General features: G+C 43.1%; 1 protein-coding gene across 3 annotated transcripts in view; it reads left to right on the top strand.

The window, feature by feature from the left end:
- Positions 1 to 242: 242 nt before the first annotated feature.
- LOC111866769 (protein Wnt-5b) overlaps positions 243 to 19,580 on the top strand; it is a 440,161-nt gene continuing 420,823 nt past the window's right edge. The window contains exons 1-2 of one of the 3 annotated variants that reach the window (XM_033752396.1): positions 243 to 398; positions 1,449 to 1,552. The gene's annotated coding sequence lies outside the window, so the exon portion shown is untranslated. Of the gene's footprint in view, positions 399 to 1,194; positions 1,553 to 19,580 lie in introns of all 3 variants that reach the window. The other 2 variants (XM_033752395.1, XM_033752393.1) reach the window with 2 other exon arrangements.

The following is a 19,580-nucleotide window of genomic DNA, read 5'->3' as shown; positions in this document are numbered from 1 at the left end:
CGTCAAACTTGCCTTCATGTTTCCACCCAAGTCAGCAGGACTCGTACCTACAGCAACAATCTCCCAAGTTAAAACAGCGTGATAGATCAGTCAATCAAGATGGCTTCCGTTGGTGATACAGAAATGATGATGATGATGACTGAAGAGTTCGCCCTGTTTATTTTTGTTCCCTTCTCTTTACTTCCCGCGCTTGTCCACGGTACGCGGCTAAACTGGTCGCCAGTCGGTTTCCACTGCTTCTACTGGCAGCACGGCGTGTCGGATCTTAACGCAGTAAAAACTAATTCCATTGTTGTGTGTTCGTGTCCTTAGCAACGGTATCGGATGACGTGAGCATTAATTCGAAACAGACTTAACCTCAAATATCGCAGAACTTATTTAATGGAGATGATTTCAGCGTAAGATGTCTTTATTTATTTCAGCTGCTAGTCATTTGATGTGTCTTAAAAGTCATTACGTTTTTATGTCAAAAAGATAAACTTCCATTTTCAAAAATTACCTTATATTATCATAAATTTATTTGGCAATGCGCACCTTAGCACATGATTATCTATAGCCAAGTTTTCAGAAAGTAGGTTATTGTAACATTGCTTTCGGCGTAATTAACAGTGAAAATTATCGACATTATTGTTACTAAATTATTTTAAATTCTGAACAAAGTTACGAATAATTATTTTAAAGAAATCGTAATTTAGTTAATTTCAACATTTAAAGAGAAAACAGCCGGTCACGGTAGCCGAGCGGTCTAAGGCATGTGCTGTCTTCGCTCGCTTGGAAACTGGGATCGCGGGTTCGAATCCCACTCAGGGCAAGGATGTTTAGTTTGTGTGTGCGCGTTTTTCTGTGTTTGTGTAAAGTTAGAGGCCTTGCGACGAGCTGATCACCCGCCCAAGGAGTCCTACCGAATGTGTAAGATCTAGAAAAACCGAAGTGAACGGAGAAGTTCATGGAGGTAGGTCTAGGCCCACTGGGGCTGTAGTGCCAAGGAAAAAAAATAATAAAAGAGAAAACAAGTTTAGCAGAATAATGCGTTTAAACTCTGAACTTTTCGTTTCAAGTGTTTGATTTTACTTAATTTTCAGTTTAAACCACTTGAAGGTGTATTTCTTTTTAAGTGTCAGTGTTATGTTACTTCTTTTGCCTATGTTTCTTGGTTCTAAAATTATGGAAAAATTATGTGACTTTCTTCGAAAGCACTGAGATTAATTCTGTGTTTATCAACATAAATACAACTTAACACTGCTAAATAGTTAGGACTGATTGACTCTGAGAAGGATATTACATATTTCGACGACAATATTACCGACTTTCATCAAGTCATTACGAGGTTATGCGATAAATTGAGAGCAAATTATCTTTAAAATAATTTTCGCCGATAGGGGAGTGTTATTAACGTTTTCGTAAGGAATTTACATTTGTGTGATTGCGGGAAGTTGCCTTGCCGGCAGTTTCCAGTGAAGTGAAGTGTCCGCGTGTACAAACATCACAGTGGGAGGGTTCACACGCGAGTGACAGCACAAACCACGTGCACGAGCTCAAGTGGACACTTGAGGTAAGCACCCATTCACTCCTCAGTCCGGTTTCCTCTGTAAATAACTTGTGATGCATGTGTAGGTGTTGTTATTGTTTGAGCTTAACTTCGTTAGGCCTCGCAAGGCAATGAAAATATGAACGTAGCGTTATATTTGTTTTCGAATCTTTCCGTGTTACACACGAGATAACTCGTTTTGAAAGCACTCACTGGTTCTACATAGTGAGACGACATAACTACAATGCTCTAGACTCGTACACGGGAGGTGCTGCTTTCAAACCCCGGCCGGGTCACTGAAGGATTTCGTGTTTTTCCCCCAGACTAGAAAAGTGCCGGGTTTGAACTTCGATTAAGGGGCCCATACACGTACGAGTCTGGCTCGCGAGTCCGGCTCGGCTCGGGTTCCAATGAGCGAAACTCGTCCGTGTTGTGGGTCGCAAAGTTGGGAGTCAGCTCATGCGTTTGTGATGATATTAATACGAGCCCGGCTCCCGAGTCAAGCTCGCCGAACCAGACTCGTACATGTATGAGCCTTTAAAAGCCACGAAGGCTCCTTCCAAATCCTTTCTAATTCATCTACCATTCTTTCGTTCTTCGGTATACAGCGTAGCTGGTGACAGCGCCATTAGATCACCAAAGAAATAAGCACCCTTTGTTTGAGAAATGACCAGCGTAAAGAATTGCCATATTGTGGTCCTCTAAGTTTGTGACACCGTGTAAACTGGTAGGTTACTAGGCACATTTCGGAGGTATCCACTGCCTCCATCTTCAGACAGTACGTTACTCCGAAATATTATTGTTTACGGTCATTGTAATTTCCAGAGATCTCTGAGTCGCAAAAGCCAGATTGTTTATGTTGGTGATGGCGCTGGTGATTATGAAAAATACGGCTCCTGCTACAGGTGTGCTTAGAGTTATATTCAACACAAATAATTATTCACATCTTCATTTAAGAAATGTCCGACACATTTTGTCAGCCAGTTTCTGCATGGCATATATCAAATACATTTTCATGGCATGGTGCTTAATTAATTAAATATAGATGCAACATTAGCTTTAAGAATCAAGCCCTCGGAATAAGTCCCGTCTAGAGAACCTAGTAGTCCCTCAGTTACTAAAGAAATCCCCGTCTTTTATGTACCAGTAGAGTTCATCGCCATGCTCAAAGAAGCCTCGAACTGATCAGCATTCCGGTATCATTTGACCCCCCCCCCCTTGGCACTACAGCCCCAGAGGGCCTAGGTCTACCTCCATGAACTCCGTTCACTTCGGTTTTTCTAGATCTTACACATGCGGTAGGACTCCTTGGGCGCGTGATCAGCTCGTCGCAAGGCCTCTACCTGTAGACAAACACAGAAAAACGCACACACACATCCATGCCCTGAGTGGGATTCGAACCCACGATCGCGGCTTCCGAGCGAGCGAAGACAGTGCATGCCTTAGACCGCTCGGCTACCGTGACCGGCGTCATTTGAACCCAGTTAACATCTTATTACCTTCAGATCAGTTTTAATATTATCATCACATCAACTCGCAATTCTCTCAAATAGTCACGTTCCTTAAAATATTCTAAATAAATTTTACGTGTATTGGTCACCCATGCGTTCTACAGCTCCTGCTCATCGCATCCTATTTAATTTGCCTATCCTGAAAGTGTTTGAGAACAGGGTACTGATGAGAATATTTGGACCGAAGAGAGCTAAAGTTACGGGAGGTTGGAGAAAACTGCATAATGAGGAGCTTCATAACTTGTACTCTTCACCAAGTATAATTAGAATGATCAAGTCAAGGTGAATAAGATAGGCAGGAAATCTAGCACGAATGAGGTTAAGAGAAATTAATATAAGATATTGGTGGAAAAGCCAGAAGGAATGAGACCAATAGGAAAAGCAAGACGTATGTGGGTGGACAATATTAAGATGGATCTTAGAGAGATAGGATGGGATGGTAGGGATTGAATTGATCTGGCTCGGGATAGGGACGAGTGGAGGGCTCTTGCGAACACGGTAATGAACCTTCGCGTTCGACAAAATGCTGGGAAGTTCTTGAGCAGCTGCTCAACCGTCAACTTCCCAAGAAGGGTTCAGCTCTATGAAGTTAAATCGTGAAGCATCTCATTATGCAGTTTCATTCATACTGATCAGACGAAATCATACCGAAACTAAATAACTTTACACATAACATTAGTTACTGCTTAGCTTGAGAAGGTTGTCTTCAAATAAAATGGGCTACGACACATTGGTGACAGGAATGGTACTTGATCTTTCGATTTTTCGTTTTTTGAATTTCTCGACTCTTCCAGCGAGGGTTTGAACCCATTTAGGTCACGGACATCTGCGGTGGAATTAATCGCCCTCTTTGGGTATTGCAGTACTTTCACGTGACCTACTAGACCCGTTGCCGTCGCAGCTGGAAGCAACCCATTATCTGCAGTATTACGTTTTTACTTTAGGCATAAATGATGTAGGCTCAGAGTGTGTATCGAGGTTGCTACATTCACATGAACGTAGATAAAACCCTCAGTCCATACAAGCGATTTCGGCGTATTGCCTTGAAATAGGCCACGACCACTTCCTTAAACATCCTTTCAAATTTGTAATTGACTCACCGCCATACCATTTGATGAAAAAATCTGAGGTACTGGAAACTTCGATAAATAAAACATAAATAGGCATACTTACTTACTTACTTACTCATGGAGCTGAGCCCTTCTTGAGGAGAAACCAAATCTGCAGAATTTCCCAGCATTTTATGGAACCCGAAAGTTCATTACCGTGTTCACAAGAGCCCTCCACTGGTCCCTATCCTGAGCCATACCAATCTAATCCATACCATTCCATCCTATCTCTCTAAGATCCATTTTAATATTGTCCAACCACCTTCGCCTTGGTTTTCCCAGTGGTCTCTTTCCTTCTGGCTTTCCCACCAATATCCTATATGCATTCTTCTTCTCCCCCATTCGTGCTACCTGCCATGCCCATCTCATCCTCCTTGACTTGATCATTCTAATTATACTTGGAGAAGAATACAGGTTATGAAGCTCCTCATTATGCAGTTTTCTCCAACCTCCTGTGACTTCATCCCTCTTCGGTCCAGATATTCTCAACACCCTATTCTCAAACACCCTCAGTCTGTGTTCCTACCTTAATGTCAGGTGTTAATGTTTGGTACGAACCTACTCCCTCCGTCTTAAAGGTAGAATAGGAACTAAGATGTCCTGTAGATGGAGGCTGAATGTTCCTCTGAAAATGTGTTTAAATAATGCACGGAATTTCTTCTCATGGGACAGTAATCTTCTAATCTAATTTTGGCTGATAATTAATTTCTTCATTCAGTTGTGCATGTGTCCCATTCTTCATACATTTCCTTCGGCTTTCAACGATCTCCTTTCAGTAAGAACTCGTTCACTATCTTCAGAGATGTTCTTCCCTTTTTGTGTTTCTTTACCGACGCTGTCACCATCTCCGATTTCATAGCATCGAATAGTAGGAAAGAATCTGGAAGGAAGAGGTCGCGGATTAATCCAGATATTATCCAGGAGTTTGTCTGGAGGGGCTCAACGAAAATTTTCATTCGTGTAGCCGATGCCCTGACAAAGATGGAACCGTGAATTTCTCGAATAAGTATACAGCGTGTTACGTCTACACCATCCCATCTCCTTATCGAAACTGAAGTTTCATCATAGTTATCACAAAAGCCCAGCAGACCCAAACACACGACAAAGATAATAGGTATATTTTCTTGATTTGAAACCTCATTGTCCAGTAAGATGCACAGCAAACCAATCGGTACTGCCCCTCTCTGTTCGAATGAGAATAATTCCATTTCAATAGCGCGTGTCCAACAGGTGTTGGTGTCTTATTAACGACTCAGGAGAAATGTTACCCTCGTTTAGAATACAGGTCACAGAGGTTCTCTTAGGCTCTCTTCCGCTTCAGAACTGATCCTCATTCTTCTAAAAAATTCTGTGTAGGTTTTAAATAAAAAAACTAAACTCCTTGGCTTTATTCCGCAAGAGAACTATACCGACCGAGAGATCGAAAAAGTTAGTGCCAACTTTTGCCGATAGAGGGTGTCGCGTGGTCAGCGCAACGGATTCCCACGGCCGTTAATTTCGGTTTTCTAGACCGGAGCCGCTATTTTTCCATTCAAGTAGCTCCTCAGTAATCCTCACGAGGCTGAGTGGATCCCGTTCCAGACACAGTATTTCTCAGAAAATCTGGTAACGTCGGAAATCGAACCCGGGGCCTCTGGGTCTGTAGCCACGAACTCTGGCCACTAGACCACAGAGGCGGCCTCTGTGTCGAGTATTATTTTCATTTCCTCCTGTATTTAAAATCATATCAGTGTAGCGGCTTGGCTATGGCCTGCAGACCCAAGTTATCAGAATTCGATTTCCAACAAGGATTATTTTTCTTTTTTCGGCTTCCATGTCGTTTCTGGGGCACATCCGACCTCCTATCCATTGGGTTTCCGAGGCTGTCTCGTAGGGGGTAAAGCGAAATGAAGCAGACCACTAACCTCCGCCTTAATAGTACAAGGATTTGAAATATTTGAACCTACCTTTCCATCCCCCTACGTATTCATGGTATGGTGCTTGATTAAGAGGGAAGAATTTACCATTAAATGTCTCTATAACAGGCCATCGGGGCCCATGGGATTGTGAGACGTCGACGCTCCCGCATTTTCTAGACAGTCGACTCACTGACGATTACAAATATGTATTCGTTTATTTATTATTACAAAATGAATATTAAACAGCGTCCAGTGGAATAACACATTCTTTCCGTTGGCCAGTAGCAAAGGTTCAAGATAGCCACAGTTTGATCAAATGTGCAGGTTGATTACTGAGTGCCGAACTGGTTAGGATTTGGAAAGACGCGGTCGTGACCACATTTAAGGCATGTAAACCATGTTAGGACATCTAAGTTTTCAAGCCGAGATTTGAATGTGGTGCCTTCCGAGTATGAAGCAGGTTTGCTGCCAACTGGACAGTTACTCACAGTCTTCATAGGACCCTTGAGTTACGTTTTGAAATGTTTTCCCTTTAACTTAGGGAACTCAGATGTAAACTTAATGTGAGAAAAATCAGCGTTAATGTGCATTAACAGGGGAAAGACGAGAGTACCTTTCGGTAGCGTAGTTGATTGAGGCACTAAGCTACAAGCCGGAAGGTCGCGGATTCGAGTCCTAATGAGATGGATTTTTTCAGTTTACGTAATCTTTCCAGCCGCACTGTGGGCCTGGGATCCACTCAGCCTCTAACAGAAATGAGTACCAGGAATCTTCTTTGGGGGGTAAAGGGCAGCCGGCGAATAAGGCTGACAATCACCACCGCCATCTGTGAGCCGACTGTTTAAAAAAATGAGGGTAGCTCGACGTCTCACACTCCTATGGACCTGCACGGCCTGTTACAGGGATAGCTTTACACTTTAACTTTAGGCATTCTTCACCTACACAGAGTAGATGAACCTGATGCTTTTGATACTGTTACGTCGTTCTCAGCTTCAGAACTGTTAAATCTCAGTTATGAAGAGATTAAAATGATTGACTGCAAAATGAAGATTAATGCGGTGGACTTATTTATTTTGTTTTTGCGAGCACGCATTCAGGCGTAGAGCCCTGCTGCCAAGTCGGGTCGACTCATAAGGTACAGCGTCGCTCACGGCGTCTCTGTCTAGGACACGGCGTCATATCTAATAAAAAAATTAAATTTGTCCCTGTGCTTAATTAATTAAACGCCACGCCATGAAGACGTGTCAAAGAATGGAGGTACGGCTCCATTACTCCTGACATGAGCACTAAGTGGAGGAGTAGTCAAGATTCACGCCCCAGCGGTTTAGCTCCGGGGAAAAAGCCTTCGATTCCCGTTTGATAGGGTAAGGTTAGGTGGGTGGAAACCAGAGCAAGTCTGGACACTGAATAAGAAAAGCATCTCTTGCCCCTCCTAGGAATGGAACCGTGCCCGTCCAGCCTGCAGCCCGCCGCCGTACCGACTGAGCTATCCCATTTCCCTTCAAGATACCAGAATATGAGGATTCTGGACGTTCTTGCCCGGGAAGGGGTAAGACCCGTTTATCGTCGCGTTAGCAAAAGCGCACTAAAAGATGTGTTAGGCTTCTTTTGTCTGTGGCCCGTTTTAGGGGGTAGAGACTGGATAGCGTAGTCGGTATAGCGACTGCCTACGAGCTTGACGATAGAAGGGTCGGAGTTCGAGTCCCGGTAGGGTCAAGAATTTTTACTTCTCCAATCGTCCAGACCGGTTCTGGGGTCCACCGAATCTCCTATACAATGGGTACCGAGGACTCTTTCCCCTGGGGTAAAGCGGCAGAGGCGTGAAGCTAACCACTCACCTCCAAGTAGTGCCGAGGTCAAGAAAATATGGATCTATACATCCACTCCCCCATATGTCTCCATGGCGTAGTGTTTAATTAGTTAAGCACAGGGACAACTTTACCGTTTCCACTCAAGTACGCGGCTGATCAATATGTCGCTAAGACACGCCAGGAGCGTGTGCGAAATGAGACTTAGTAGGGGATGTGCTCGACAACATGGAGGGTATGTTGGGCGGCCCGCCTCCCGTGTGGCTACAGGTGGCTCCCAGATAGTACCGTGACAAGCCGTTCCATGCAGAAGATGGTTGAATGTAGCAAATTGTTTTCTGCAACTATATCCCATATGTAACCAAATTTGGAAACGCCCGCTACTCGGTAAGAAATAAAAGTTGAACCCTGTGACCTCCTGCACATAGAGACTGCCAGTTGTGAAGAAACGTTCTGTTGGGTGTAGCGTCTTGAATAAATTAGTTTAAGCAGACTTTTTCTAGCGAGGTCCTTGGTGTGGTTCTCTGTATCAAAATTCGTGACCTGAAGCAGACTTATTACATCAGGTGGAAAGCACAGACGCACTAACTGAAGATTGTTCTAGTACGTGCTGTCATATAGTTTGGTAGATATTTGCCAAAGTTTCGGGTGCGAACAGGAATGCATTGACTCAAAATAGTGAGCAACCAAGCGGGTTGGAGGAGCGGGAACACTCTAGAATCCCACTCAGTAGGCGTTCAATTCGAACATCGGTGGAAACAGCGGATATCATGACTGGAGGATTTCTTGACTTTCCCTAGTCTTTCTTGAGAAATGCCCGGAATTGACTGCGACAGCTTCGTTCCAGAGCCTTTCCAATGCATCATTCTCCTGCCATCCTCGCATTCAATGCTACAAATTCTCGCTGTTGGTAACGTCGTAAAACAACATACAGAACCCCTATAAGTAATTTTCAGGGCCCAAGCGCAGATTTTCCGCATTTGTCGGTTGAAAAATGCGCTACATAAAAATACCTTGTAGGACGGACTTTGTTTCGATAAATAACCCATTAAAAACATAAGGAAGAAAAGAGAAATTGGGGGAGGGTGCAGGGAGAAACCCTACATTTAGGATGGAGAAATAAAAATATTTACTCCCCCGATTTTGTAGGTTCACAGAGAGAGCCCGCTCATCCCTCTGTTAGAGGTAAATTTGAGAGAGGATGAAGTTCTAGGAAGTGAAAGAGTAAAATTTTAGGATGTGGGCTTCGTTGTGTGCAGAGGTGAGAAGTTAAAGAGTTTTAATACGTTAAAACCTGTGATACATATAGAACCATTTTGTTTCAAAGGGTTAAGTACGTAAGGCATTAAAACTTCCTTTTTGGAATTTTTGTTCTAACAGATAATTATTAAGCACTTAAGGTACTATACCCAATGGCGCCTATCACAATATCAATTAATCTAACAGGTAGATAGAAATAAATAAAATACGCGATATAATTTAGGCGAAGCTCTCGCGTTATGCATATTCATGTGGACGATTTTCGATTTATCTCTTACATATGCAAATAATGTCACGCTAGTTGTTGCTTATCACAGCTTGCTTTTGCATATGCTGGAATAAACAACAGACGTTACAACATCTCCATTAGAATTTCAATAGGAGGAAGAATTCATTAATACAAGTGAACAGGCCTATTATAACTCAAGCTCTTGTCACAGGAGGCGCTCTGTGCAATTACCAGAGCTTCTAACACCTTCATGGAGCCTCCACGTATATATATGTTGATTTAATCTGAGTCTCAGATAAAGAGCCTTCCATCTTTTACAATATATTCCTATGAATCGTCATCCGTTTTGTCGACTACTTCATCAGTTACATCTCCTTTCGGTGAAGGTGTCAACCGCTCCGAAAGCTCTTCAACCTGTTGTCATGAGCAAACTAATTATTGATAAATTCCTTCTTCTGGGATGTGACGCCGTGTATTCCGATAGATGATCACCGACGTTGCAGAGGAACGTGGCAAGCGGCGCGATATTTTAATTCCGCTCGAATTACCGGACTTACGCACCGGAGATGGTGAGGAAAATTGAGGAAAAATGTGGATAACTCCTAGCCACCCAGTGACGATATAAGATAGAGTTTGTTGGCAGTAAAAATCAGTTTTGTTATTATGTATTTTTTAAGGGTTTGATATATTTGTAAGAAGAGAATGGGTGCCAGAGACGCTTTTAAGTATACAGTGCTCTTGATTTGTGTGTCGCTGTAACTAGCCATAAGATTTATAAGAGAAATTTTTGTGTCGCAATCGTTGTGGAACAATAAATCTCTGCTTTCTTTCCAAGTTTGTCTTGTAACTTTCCTGCCGTATTCCTCTAGCCTGTAGAGGGAGGCAGTGCGCTCCTCCGAACAACCAGGCTACACTTTTTCATATCCCAGAAGATAGCTCACTTTACAGTCACGGCTGTAGGAACCTCAAGCCCAGTCCGTGTTGAGAGTGTGTCACATAATTAGACGGTTAGCAGGCTGCTGATTGCGCCAGTATGTGGATTGAATTGGGGCGGGGGGAACTCAGTTCGGACTTCGTAAAGTCCGGTTATCCACCCTGAGGTCCCCTCACCATAGAGCACCGTTCGTAGTTATCTCTTCGTATTTGGGAAGTCGGACGTTGGAATCCAGAGGAAGATAATATATTTATTGTAGTGTATAGAACCGTTGCTAAGCGGTGACTCTGTAAACAGCGACCATTGCTACGAAACGGCTTGGTAGTCACGTTCCCGTTGCTAGGCAGCAGATCCTTAATAATGCAACAGTTGCACTGCAACAATGGATGAGCTATGTTTTCTGCGTGGTTCGTGCAAAGATGTTATAAGCAATGGATAAAGTCAGTTGATAGTTCTGTACTAGAATCTGTGAAGAGAGGACTTGAGCCGGAGACAGAGGAATAGCCATGGTGGAAGCCGTTACCAGGTAACGTCTAGTAACAGATTGACAACATTAAACTGTGTGCTCTAGTGAACTGTAAAATTTAGAAGCAGCGATAGTGTTATAGCTATTTGTAGTTACGATCTGTAAGTGGTCAGTAAATGTATTCACCAACGCAAACCCCGCCTGTAGGCACATATACACCGTATATCGTGGCAGTAAGTTTTCGGATTTTTACGGCGATGTCTTCGTATTCTAGTCTTCTTGGTTGCAATATCTTTTAGCTTTGTATATGGACACAAGCGTTTCCAAGGAACACATAGCCCCCATCTTGAGGATCAGTGGTGAAGGTGGTCGACACCCTAGTACTATCTCAGTATCTGCGTAGAGGAAAACTATGAAGAACTTCTTCAATCATGATAGCTTGTGACCCTGCGGAGTTTCGAACTGAATACCTCCAGAATACAAATCTGTTACTCACGATGGTTCACACATTTTAGGATTATTACTAGAGAGTGGTCAATTTAAGTCTCACAAAAAAGAAGACACTGGATGCGGAAGACATATGAGTGCTCACACAACATGTTGGAAGTGCCCTCCACTGTTGCGTGTACATGTACCAGCCGTCATGTCTGTGTTTCGAGAGGCGCTGGAAGAGGTATGTAAACACTGACAGTGTCGTAAAGAATAGTGTAACACACGTGTAAGCGTTCCAGTGTTCTAGTGTCGATGAGATTTCCAACATTTATTTCAGACGTTATATAGTATGCTTGTTGCATTGTTCTGATAAATATGTTCTTTGACCTTTCTGAGAAATCTTCGTGTTGCCCACAAAGCGCTTTTATTTGTTCCGTATGATTCTCAACATTAATCTGTAAAAGATAAAATTGTCCCTGTACTTAATTTATTAAGCATTACGCCATGAAGACATAAGGGAGAGTAGAGGTATAGCTCCACAATTCTTGACTTCGACAGATGAGGTGAGTGGTCAGACTCACGCTCCGGACCGCTTTACAGCAGGGGAAAGAACTCCCGGTACCAATTGTTTAGGAAGCTTGGTGAGCCCCGTAGGCGGTCTGGTCACTGTCGAGAAGAGAAAACTTTCTTACCCTCCCGGATGGAGGAATCTGGCCGTCCAGAAAAATAACCCGTCACTCTATTGACTCAGCTATCCCACCTTTGTATTAACCTGTGGGTTCTGTAATCGAGATACTGTGTGTTTTCTTTAAAGTAGGAACTGAATTTTTATATATCATTTAGATGAATTTTATACTTGAAGAAAACTCCACCAAAAGGAATGTTATATCCTGGAATGTGAGTGGCCACATGCCCTTTCTGAAGATCTTGTCTCAGAAACATTCCTTGTTGCATCCAAGAGCCCCTTTTCTTGAAAGTCCAGAAAGGACCAGAACTACGTAAGTAAACACTGATTTGCTTCAATGATGGTGCTAGGAGATGAGGAATAACTTTTCTGTTAGTAAGTTATACTGTTTTGAACCTAACCTGCTGTAAATGAATCAGAATGTAGAGTTTTGTGGAAGGAAGCGCTCATGACCGTTTTGAAGGTTTATATGAAAAGTAACTAGGATATTAGAATAGTTTATGCCACATCTGAATCCAAACCAGGTAGCCTCACAAAGCAATTCCGTTTGCCAGACGACAAACCCGTAAAGTTTATTGTCTTCTAGGGTGTGACGCAGTGTAATATGGTAGGTGTTCGCCGATGTTTCGGAGTGAAGTTATGCTACCATCTTCAGGGAATAAAATAAGTCGACTGTATAAAAAGTATTACGGATGTACGGTGAGGGACGATGCCCTGAGCGAACAAGTCAGAGTGAGGAAAAAGTGAAAAAAAAATCTGAGGGCTTTGTAAGGGACCTTTTCCAAGACTAGAAAGACGGGAGAAATCAGTGGGTAGTACAAGGAGGTCAGAAGGGAAAGAGTAAGGAAACAGGCCCTAAAAGTAGAGTGGATGAGAGAAAGTCTTGCGAGAAATCTTTATTTGTTGAGTGACTTCTTCAACTTGTGCGCAGAACGGGGATCTAAATATTTGGGTGGGCTCAGTGCAAAAAGAAAAATAGAGACACAATAGCACCTAATGATTGATTATGGCCATCTTGCAAGCATGCTCCTTTCACCGGCTCATTATCTCCTTTTGAGCAATAGCGAACTCGTTGCTCTTGTGCCTATTTTGAATGCCCTGCGGGGAGTTCCCCCCGGGGTGATGTGTTTTACCAACCTTAGCAACTGTAATTACCGGGTTCTGTGTAATAAGTCCGCAGAATATTAGATAACAGCTTCATTAGTTGCTCTTTCGGAAAGTACGTATCAGCCATTTATCGGAATTATAACTGGCTTCCAGGCAACGTCGCTTGTCGCTCTGCGTCCGCATTTAAGTCATCTTCACAGCAACATGCTTGTTCTGCCCTTTCCCCTCTTTCAAAAGCAACAGAATAGCAATAATAATAATAATTATAGAAATAGGACAGTCTATACAGAGATATTGGGTTTTCGGACTTTATCCATCGTCCTGGTTTTAAGATAACTAAGAAAAACACGACGTTTCGGAAACTGGGTCTAAGGGACCCAACAGAATAGGTGTTTTCCCTCACCTGAGGACGGAAATAGATCCAGTTTCCGAAACGTCGTGTTTTTCTTAGTTATCTTAAAACCAGGACGATGGATAAAGTCCGAAAACCCAATATCTCTGTGTGTTATACAAAATCGTCAGAATCCTATAGTAACTAGGACACTCTATATGTTGCAACGCGGTAATCGCTCTTACCGAAAATGTTCGCATTACAGTCGGGAGGTGCTCGGTTCGAATCTTAGTATTCTGGCTGATGCTGGTCATAGTTTTCCTCAGGTCACCCAGACAACTTCTAGGATAACATCTAAAATTAAGCTTTGGCGCACCATTCACTGATCATTCTACCGTTTCACGTTGTATAGAACGAACTACTTACAGCGTCGTTAAATAAATAAAAATAACCTCTGTTGAAATGTTTTCTGACTTATAAGCCGAATATATACTTGGTTCGAATCTCGAACAGGGAAGTGACTGTCTAGAGTTATGAATTTCGTTTGCATCAACGAGGTTACTCTTGGGATTTAACCTAGAGATTTAGATTACTGTTATCTATACGGTCCTACCCATCATTCGCAAGAATTAGTGATTCTCATCCATAACTGACAAACCACTACAGGCGATTCAGTATCATTAAACAAATCACAGTCCAGTCGCGTCGTATTTCAAAAAAATACCAGATATGAACACTTACTACCTGTCTTGATAATCGACTAGTAATTTACGTTGGATTTGAGGAATTTACGGCGGTGATTGTGCAGTATATTCTGGGATGTGACGCCGTGTAATCTGGTAGGCGTTTACGACGTTTCGTTAGGAACGTACGGCCTCCATCTTCAGGATTAGATAATAAGCGAACCATCAAGCACAGTTTGCTTGCTAGTTGCTTCGTGTTGTGTCCTTCCTTGGCCTGCTCCTCGACCTTGAAGATGAAGGCAGTATGTTACTCCGAAACGTTTGGTTAATTTCTACCAAGCTACATTATGCCTCATCCCGGAAGGCAGTACCATTCAAGAATCCGTTAATGGGCTCTGATTGCCGTATTTGAAATAGCCTGTTACTAAAATGCAAGCGGTTCATGGGTTTCGGCCTGGACACCCCTGACATCTTCCAGATCTCTTTCGGCACTTTATCTCCATCTTTCACGTTCCTCACTATCTCTCTCTCTCTCTGTCTGGTGGTAACAGCTTAATTAGCTCCAGAGTCTGACTTTGTGATTCAATCAAAGGAATCCCCTTTGTTCATTGACCATAAGGTGTAATTGCCATGAAACAAATGTCAGACTTCGGTCGATGTCCACGGCATGTTTACAGCCCTCAGTTCCGACTGCGCATACTCACAGTCCAGTGTTAACACCCAGTGATGAAACATCCAAAATACAGATTTCAAGGAAGCTCATCTAAATAAGCATTTCTCATGAAAATGACGATAGCTGACGACAGAGAGACTGTTATTGTCAGATGACACATCGACAGAATTAGTACCACCTGCATCCAGATCATGCTGCGCCCTGTTGGCGCACTGTGTTGCTATATTATCACGCGGCAACATTAATATAATAATTAGAAGCTCTTTTCTTTGCTTCTTGTTCGACTCACTTCCCGGCCCTCAGTATGAAGGTTGTAAATTCCTCCTAAACGTGAGTGACATATCAGATTGCGCGGTATGACATAGTATTGTTCAAAGTACCGCTGTGAGCACCTCAAATCCAACCTGTACATAAGGATACCGGATCCTGCTCGAAGGGCTGCACTTTCCCACATTTACTAGAGTTAATGACAAACTGAATAGCCCATATATTGTGACGTGACAGTTCGCACGCTGAGAGCTCCCGTGTGTTTGATGGCCATGTATTGCTTGTAACGAACGCTGTTTCTTGAATAGAACCCCACCCCGGGAATCCGTTGTCTCGTTAATTATTGTAAGGAATGGGTAGTTAATAAGTGTAGGGCAACTGATTTATTTTATCTGAAACCATGAACTCAAGGCATCCTGTTAAAAAATGGGATTTCTCGAATTCGGGGTCACGGTGTTTTCGTGTCATTGAGAAAGACGGGGGATCTTACTTGTGTTGTGGGAGAAATTAACACTTTCACAATCGAGTCCTTTTAATATGTGTTCTGTTTGAATTTACGCACTGACTGTTGTTGAAAAATGAAAAATGTTTAGTTTGTAATTTCTGAAGACGATTTTTTTTATTGCTAGTGCGGTGGGACTAAGTCCCTTGTACTGCGGCCACTTCTGGCTTATTGTACCAGCCCCAGATGATAGGTGAGGGTGATTGTGGAGCAATTTGTGGAATCAACATTGGCAAGGGAAACCGAAGTACTCGGAGAAAACCTCCCCTAGCGCCACTTTGTCCACCACAAATCCCACTTGACCAGACCCGAGATCGAACCCGGGCCACCGCGGTGATAAGCCAGCGAATAACCGCTTGAGCTATGGCGCGGCCCTTCTGAAGACGATAGTAGAGGTTAAATTATATTTATATTGGTATGTAAGGTTTGAGGTTTTCACGGAGGTGACTATGAAGAATGCCGTCTTCTGGGATGTGGCGTCGGGTAGTCTACACACACCTGCTCACGCTGGTTCATCGCTCGCGGATTTCTTATACCCTGAAGATGGAGGCGATACGTTCCTCTGAAACCCCGGTTAACAAAATATCTACACGGCGCCACATCCCATAAGAATGCATTCTTTATATTGACATCAGTAACTAACTTCATGAATCTGAGCCCTTCTTGTGAAGCCTCCAGTTGTGCAGCTACTGAAGAAATTTGTGACATTTCATGGAACCCGAAATTTTGTTACCGTGTTCAAAGGACCAAATCAATCCAGTCCAGGCGCTGTGAGTACCCAGACTACTGGTGCCAGATGATAACGTCATTAATGAACATGGAGCAGTTATGGGAATGCGAACTTGCAGAAGAAATCGAAGCACTTGGAGGAAATTCGCCCCAGTGCCACTTTGTTCCACACAAATCCCACAATGGTCTGACCTGGGGTCGATTTTCGATTTCCACAGTGAGAAGCTGGTGCTAACCTTCAAGTTATAGGAATGTACGAGCGTGTTCATAAGATCGTCATAGCGGATGCTGGTAAAGCAATTTATTTAATCGAACCAGCAATCGAACGTAAAGAAAGAAAACTATCCCTGTAACAGGCTGTGGAGACCCATAAGGTTGTCAGACGTCGGGGCTCCCATATTTTCTAGAAAATCGGCTTACAGATGGTGGTGGGTTTGTCGGCCTTACGCTTCGTCCGCCCTCTACCCTCATGAAGATTCCTGGTACTCATTTCTGGTAGAGGCTGAGTCGACCTCAGGGCTGGAAATATTATATCAACCGAAAAATCCGATGACCTCATCGGGAATCGAACCCGCGACTTTCCGGTTTGTAACATAGTGCCTCAACCAACTGCTCTACCGCGTTCCTCAGTATAAAATTCCGAGAGATGGAACGATAAGCTTCACTTCATTGGCAGTGTTAACGAACATAATCACGGTTAATACAGGATAGCGTTTCTAAATTTGATATCTCGATTATAGCATTTAAACCGCAAAATATCAGCTTTAATTATATGATTAGTGTCAAGTAATGAGTAAGGCGTAAGTTGAGACGTTGTTGCATAAGTGTGTAGGCGCTATTTCAGAATTACCGTATTTACGCATGTATAGGCCGCGTGCGTGTATAGGCCGCAGCACAATTTTCAGACAGAAATTATAGAAAAAATAATTTTCTTGGAATATTATTTCAGGAGTAGAACACCCTGTATTACTAATTATGAATATAATTTTTTTAAATGAAGTGTGATTTCGAATATTTCGAATATAAGCCGCACCCCAGTTTTCCTCTTGAATTTTTGGCAAAAAATGTGCGGCCTATACATGCGTAAATACGGTAACCGGATTCAGAATTAATATTTCCTCACGGCTTTCAGTTCCAGCTTTACGACTAAGTGAAGTGGCCGAAACCCTTAAATCCATTCAGATCGATCCATTTGAGATCGATCCATCTGAGATCGATATTTCACAGTAGCGATAATATAGTTGAAGACTGTGAAGTTTCCTTAATAAGAGTACATGTATTCTCGTAGTAAAGCGGTCTCTTGACGGTTTGAACTAATCGCTTTTCAATTAGGAACAAAAAAAAACAGTCGGCTTTTCGCAGTCAGAGCAGAATAAGAATGAGACATAACCAAAAACGTGTTCTGAGTTCGGGCATGTTTTATGGGCAGCCATTTCGCGGCGAGTTTCACAGCACAACAACCATCACGACGATTGGTTCGCAGCGGGATAAAGCAGGAAGTACAAGAAGGAATGCAGCGAAAAAAAATCATTTTTTGAATGATGATGTGTCAATCGTTATGGACCAACTTAAACACTGTTAGTGTCCATAATTATGAAGGAAACGGCTCTCAGAGCAATCAATCACACCAAAATTAGTGAATAACTTTAAAAAAAGAAAGTGCCCTCTGAAGTTCTGCTACTCTCCCTAATGGAAGAACACGCACTTGATGTGCCGAGGAGAATATTTTAACATTCAAAAAAGAAATTAACATGAAATTTCAGAAAATGTCATAGTACAAATATCACGATTCGTAATTTTTCGCCTAATATTTTTATGGTAGCCGGTCACGGTACCCGAGCGGTCTAAGGCATGCACTGTCTTCGCTCGCTCGGAAGCCGGGGCCGTGGGTTCGAATCCCACTCAGGGCATGGATGTTTGTATGCGTTTTTCTGTGTTTGTGTACAGGTAGAGGCCTTGCGACGAGCTGATCACCCGCCCAAGGAGTCCTACCGTATGTCTAAGATCTAGAAAATCCGAAGTGAACGGAGAAGTTCATGGAGGTAGGCCTAGGTCCACTGGGGCTGTAGTGCCAAGGAAGAATTTTTTTGTGGTAAGCTAATAAAGTGATATGAGATGGAATGGCGTCTCGATAGCTCAGTCGATATAGCAATGGGCTACGGGCTGGACGGCTGGGATCCGATTCCCGAAAGAGACTTTTTTCTTATCTCCAGCGTCCAGACCGGCTCTGGGGCCCGTCCAGTGGATACCGGAATCTTCTTCTCCAGGGGCAAAGCGGCAAGTGCGTGACCACTCAACTCTGTCTAGTGCCCAGGTAAGGAATCATGGAGCTATACCTTGACTCCCCCAGTACCTCTTCATAGCTTTGTGCTTAATTAATAGAGCACAGGGACAATTGGCCTTGTTAAATATGAGATGGAATGTATATTTATGACATATGAGGTAAACTGAAGATATAACGTTGGCCAAACACTACAACGAAGGGTCTGTGTGGAAGATGTAGACCTACATGGACCGATAAATTGATAATAAATACTGGAAAAGAAGCAGGATCGTGCACATGATTCAGCTGGCTCAGGTTATGGTACCGTGACAAGATTTTGTTAACACGCAAATGAATATTCAAGTCCGTTAAAAACGTTGAATACACTTCAAGATTTATTAGGAAACCTGGTCTGGCACAAGCTTGAATGTCCAACATACACGTCCATGTATGCTGCTAGAAACTTGGTCCTCTATTCATTTAAACACATCAGTTTTAACAACATTTTTAACACAATTGGGCATATGGAATTCTCAGGCACTCTGGTGAAAATTTGGACTGAGCTTCTCAGGGCGGTGACCAAAAATTGTAGTTTTCTAGGATGAAAGGTAACGTTGTCCCTGTGCTTAAGTAATTAAGCACGACGCCATGAAGACCTAAGGGGGAATGGATGTATATATCCACATTTTGTTGACCTCGGCACTAGATGGAAGTAAGTGGTTATCGTCACGCCGTAGCTGCTTAATCCCCTGCGAGAGGGCCCCCCCGATACCCATTGAATAGAATGGGCCCCAAAGCCTGCCTGTCTGGGGATGTGGAAGCGAGAAAATTCTTAACCCTCAAACCCAGACTCGAGCCAGTAGCCAGTCATTACACCGACTGCGCTATCTCGATGTAACACTATGTATTTCTGATAGAACACGACGCTTCGGAGCAACATATCAACTCCATTCTCAGTGTAGAAGAACAGGACAAGCAAGAAACATGGAGAAAAGCAGACAGCTCAGCTTGCCGTCTCTTTCTGCTGATTCCTTGCTTGGCCGAATTACATGGCGTTACGCCCAGAAGACCTCAATCTTCATGTTTAACAAGAAGACAAGGATGTGGGTTGTGAGATGTGCCGTTTGCTTCGCCTGTGTTCGTTCTCCGGCCCCTGAAGGAACAC

This window comes from Cryptotermes secundus, unplaced genomic scaffold (genome assembly GCF_002891405.2).
Source record: "Cryptotermes secundus unplaced genomic scaffold, Csec_1.0 scaffold367, whole genome shotgun sequence".
NCBI classification, from domain to species: domain Eukaryota; kingdom Metazoa; phylum Arthropoda; class Insecta; order Blattodea; family Kalotermitidae; genus Cryptotermes; species Cryptotermes secundus.
Note: the sequence above shows the minus strand (reverse complement) of the source record. Positions and strands in the feature narration are given on the sequence as shown.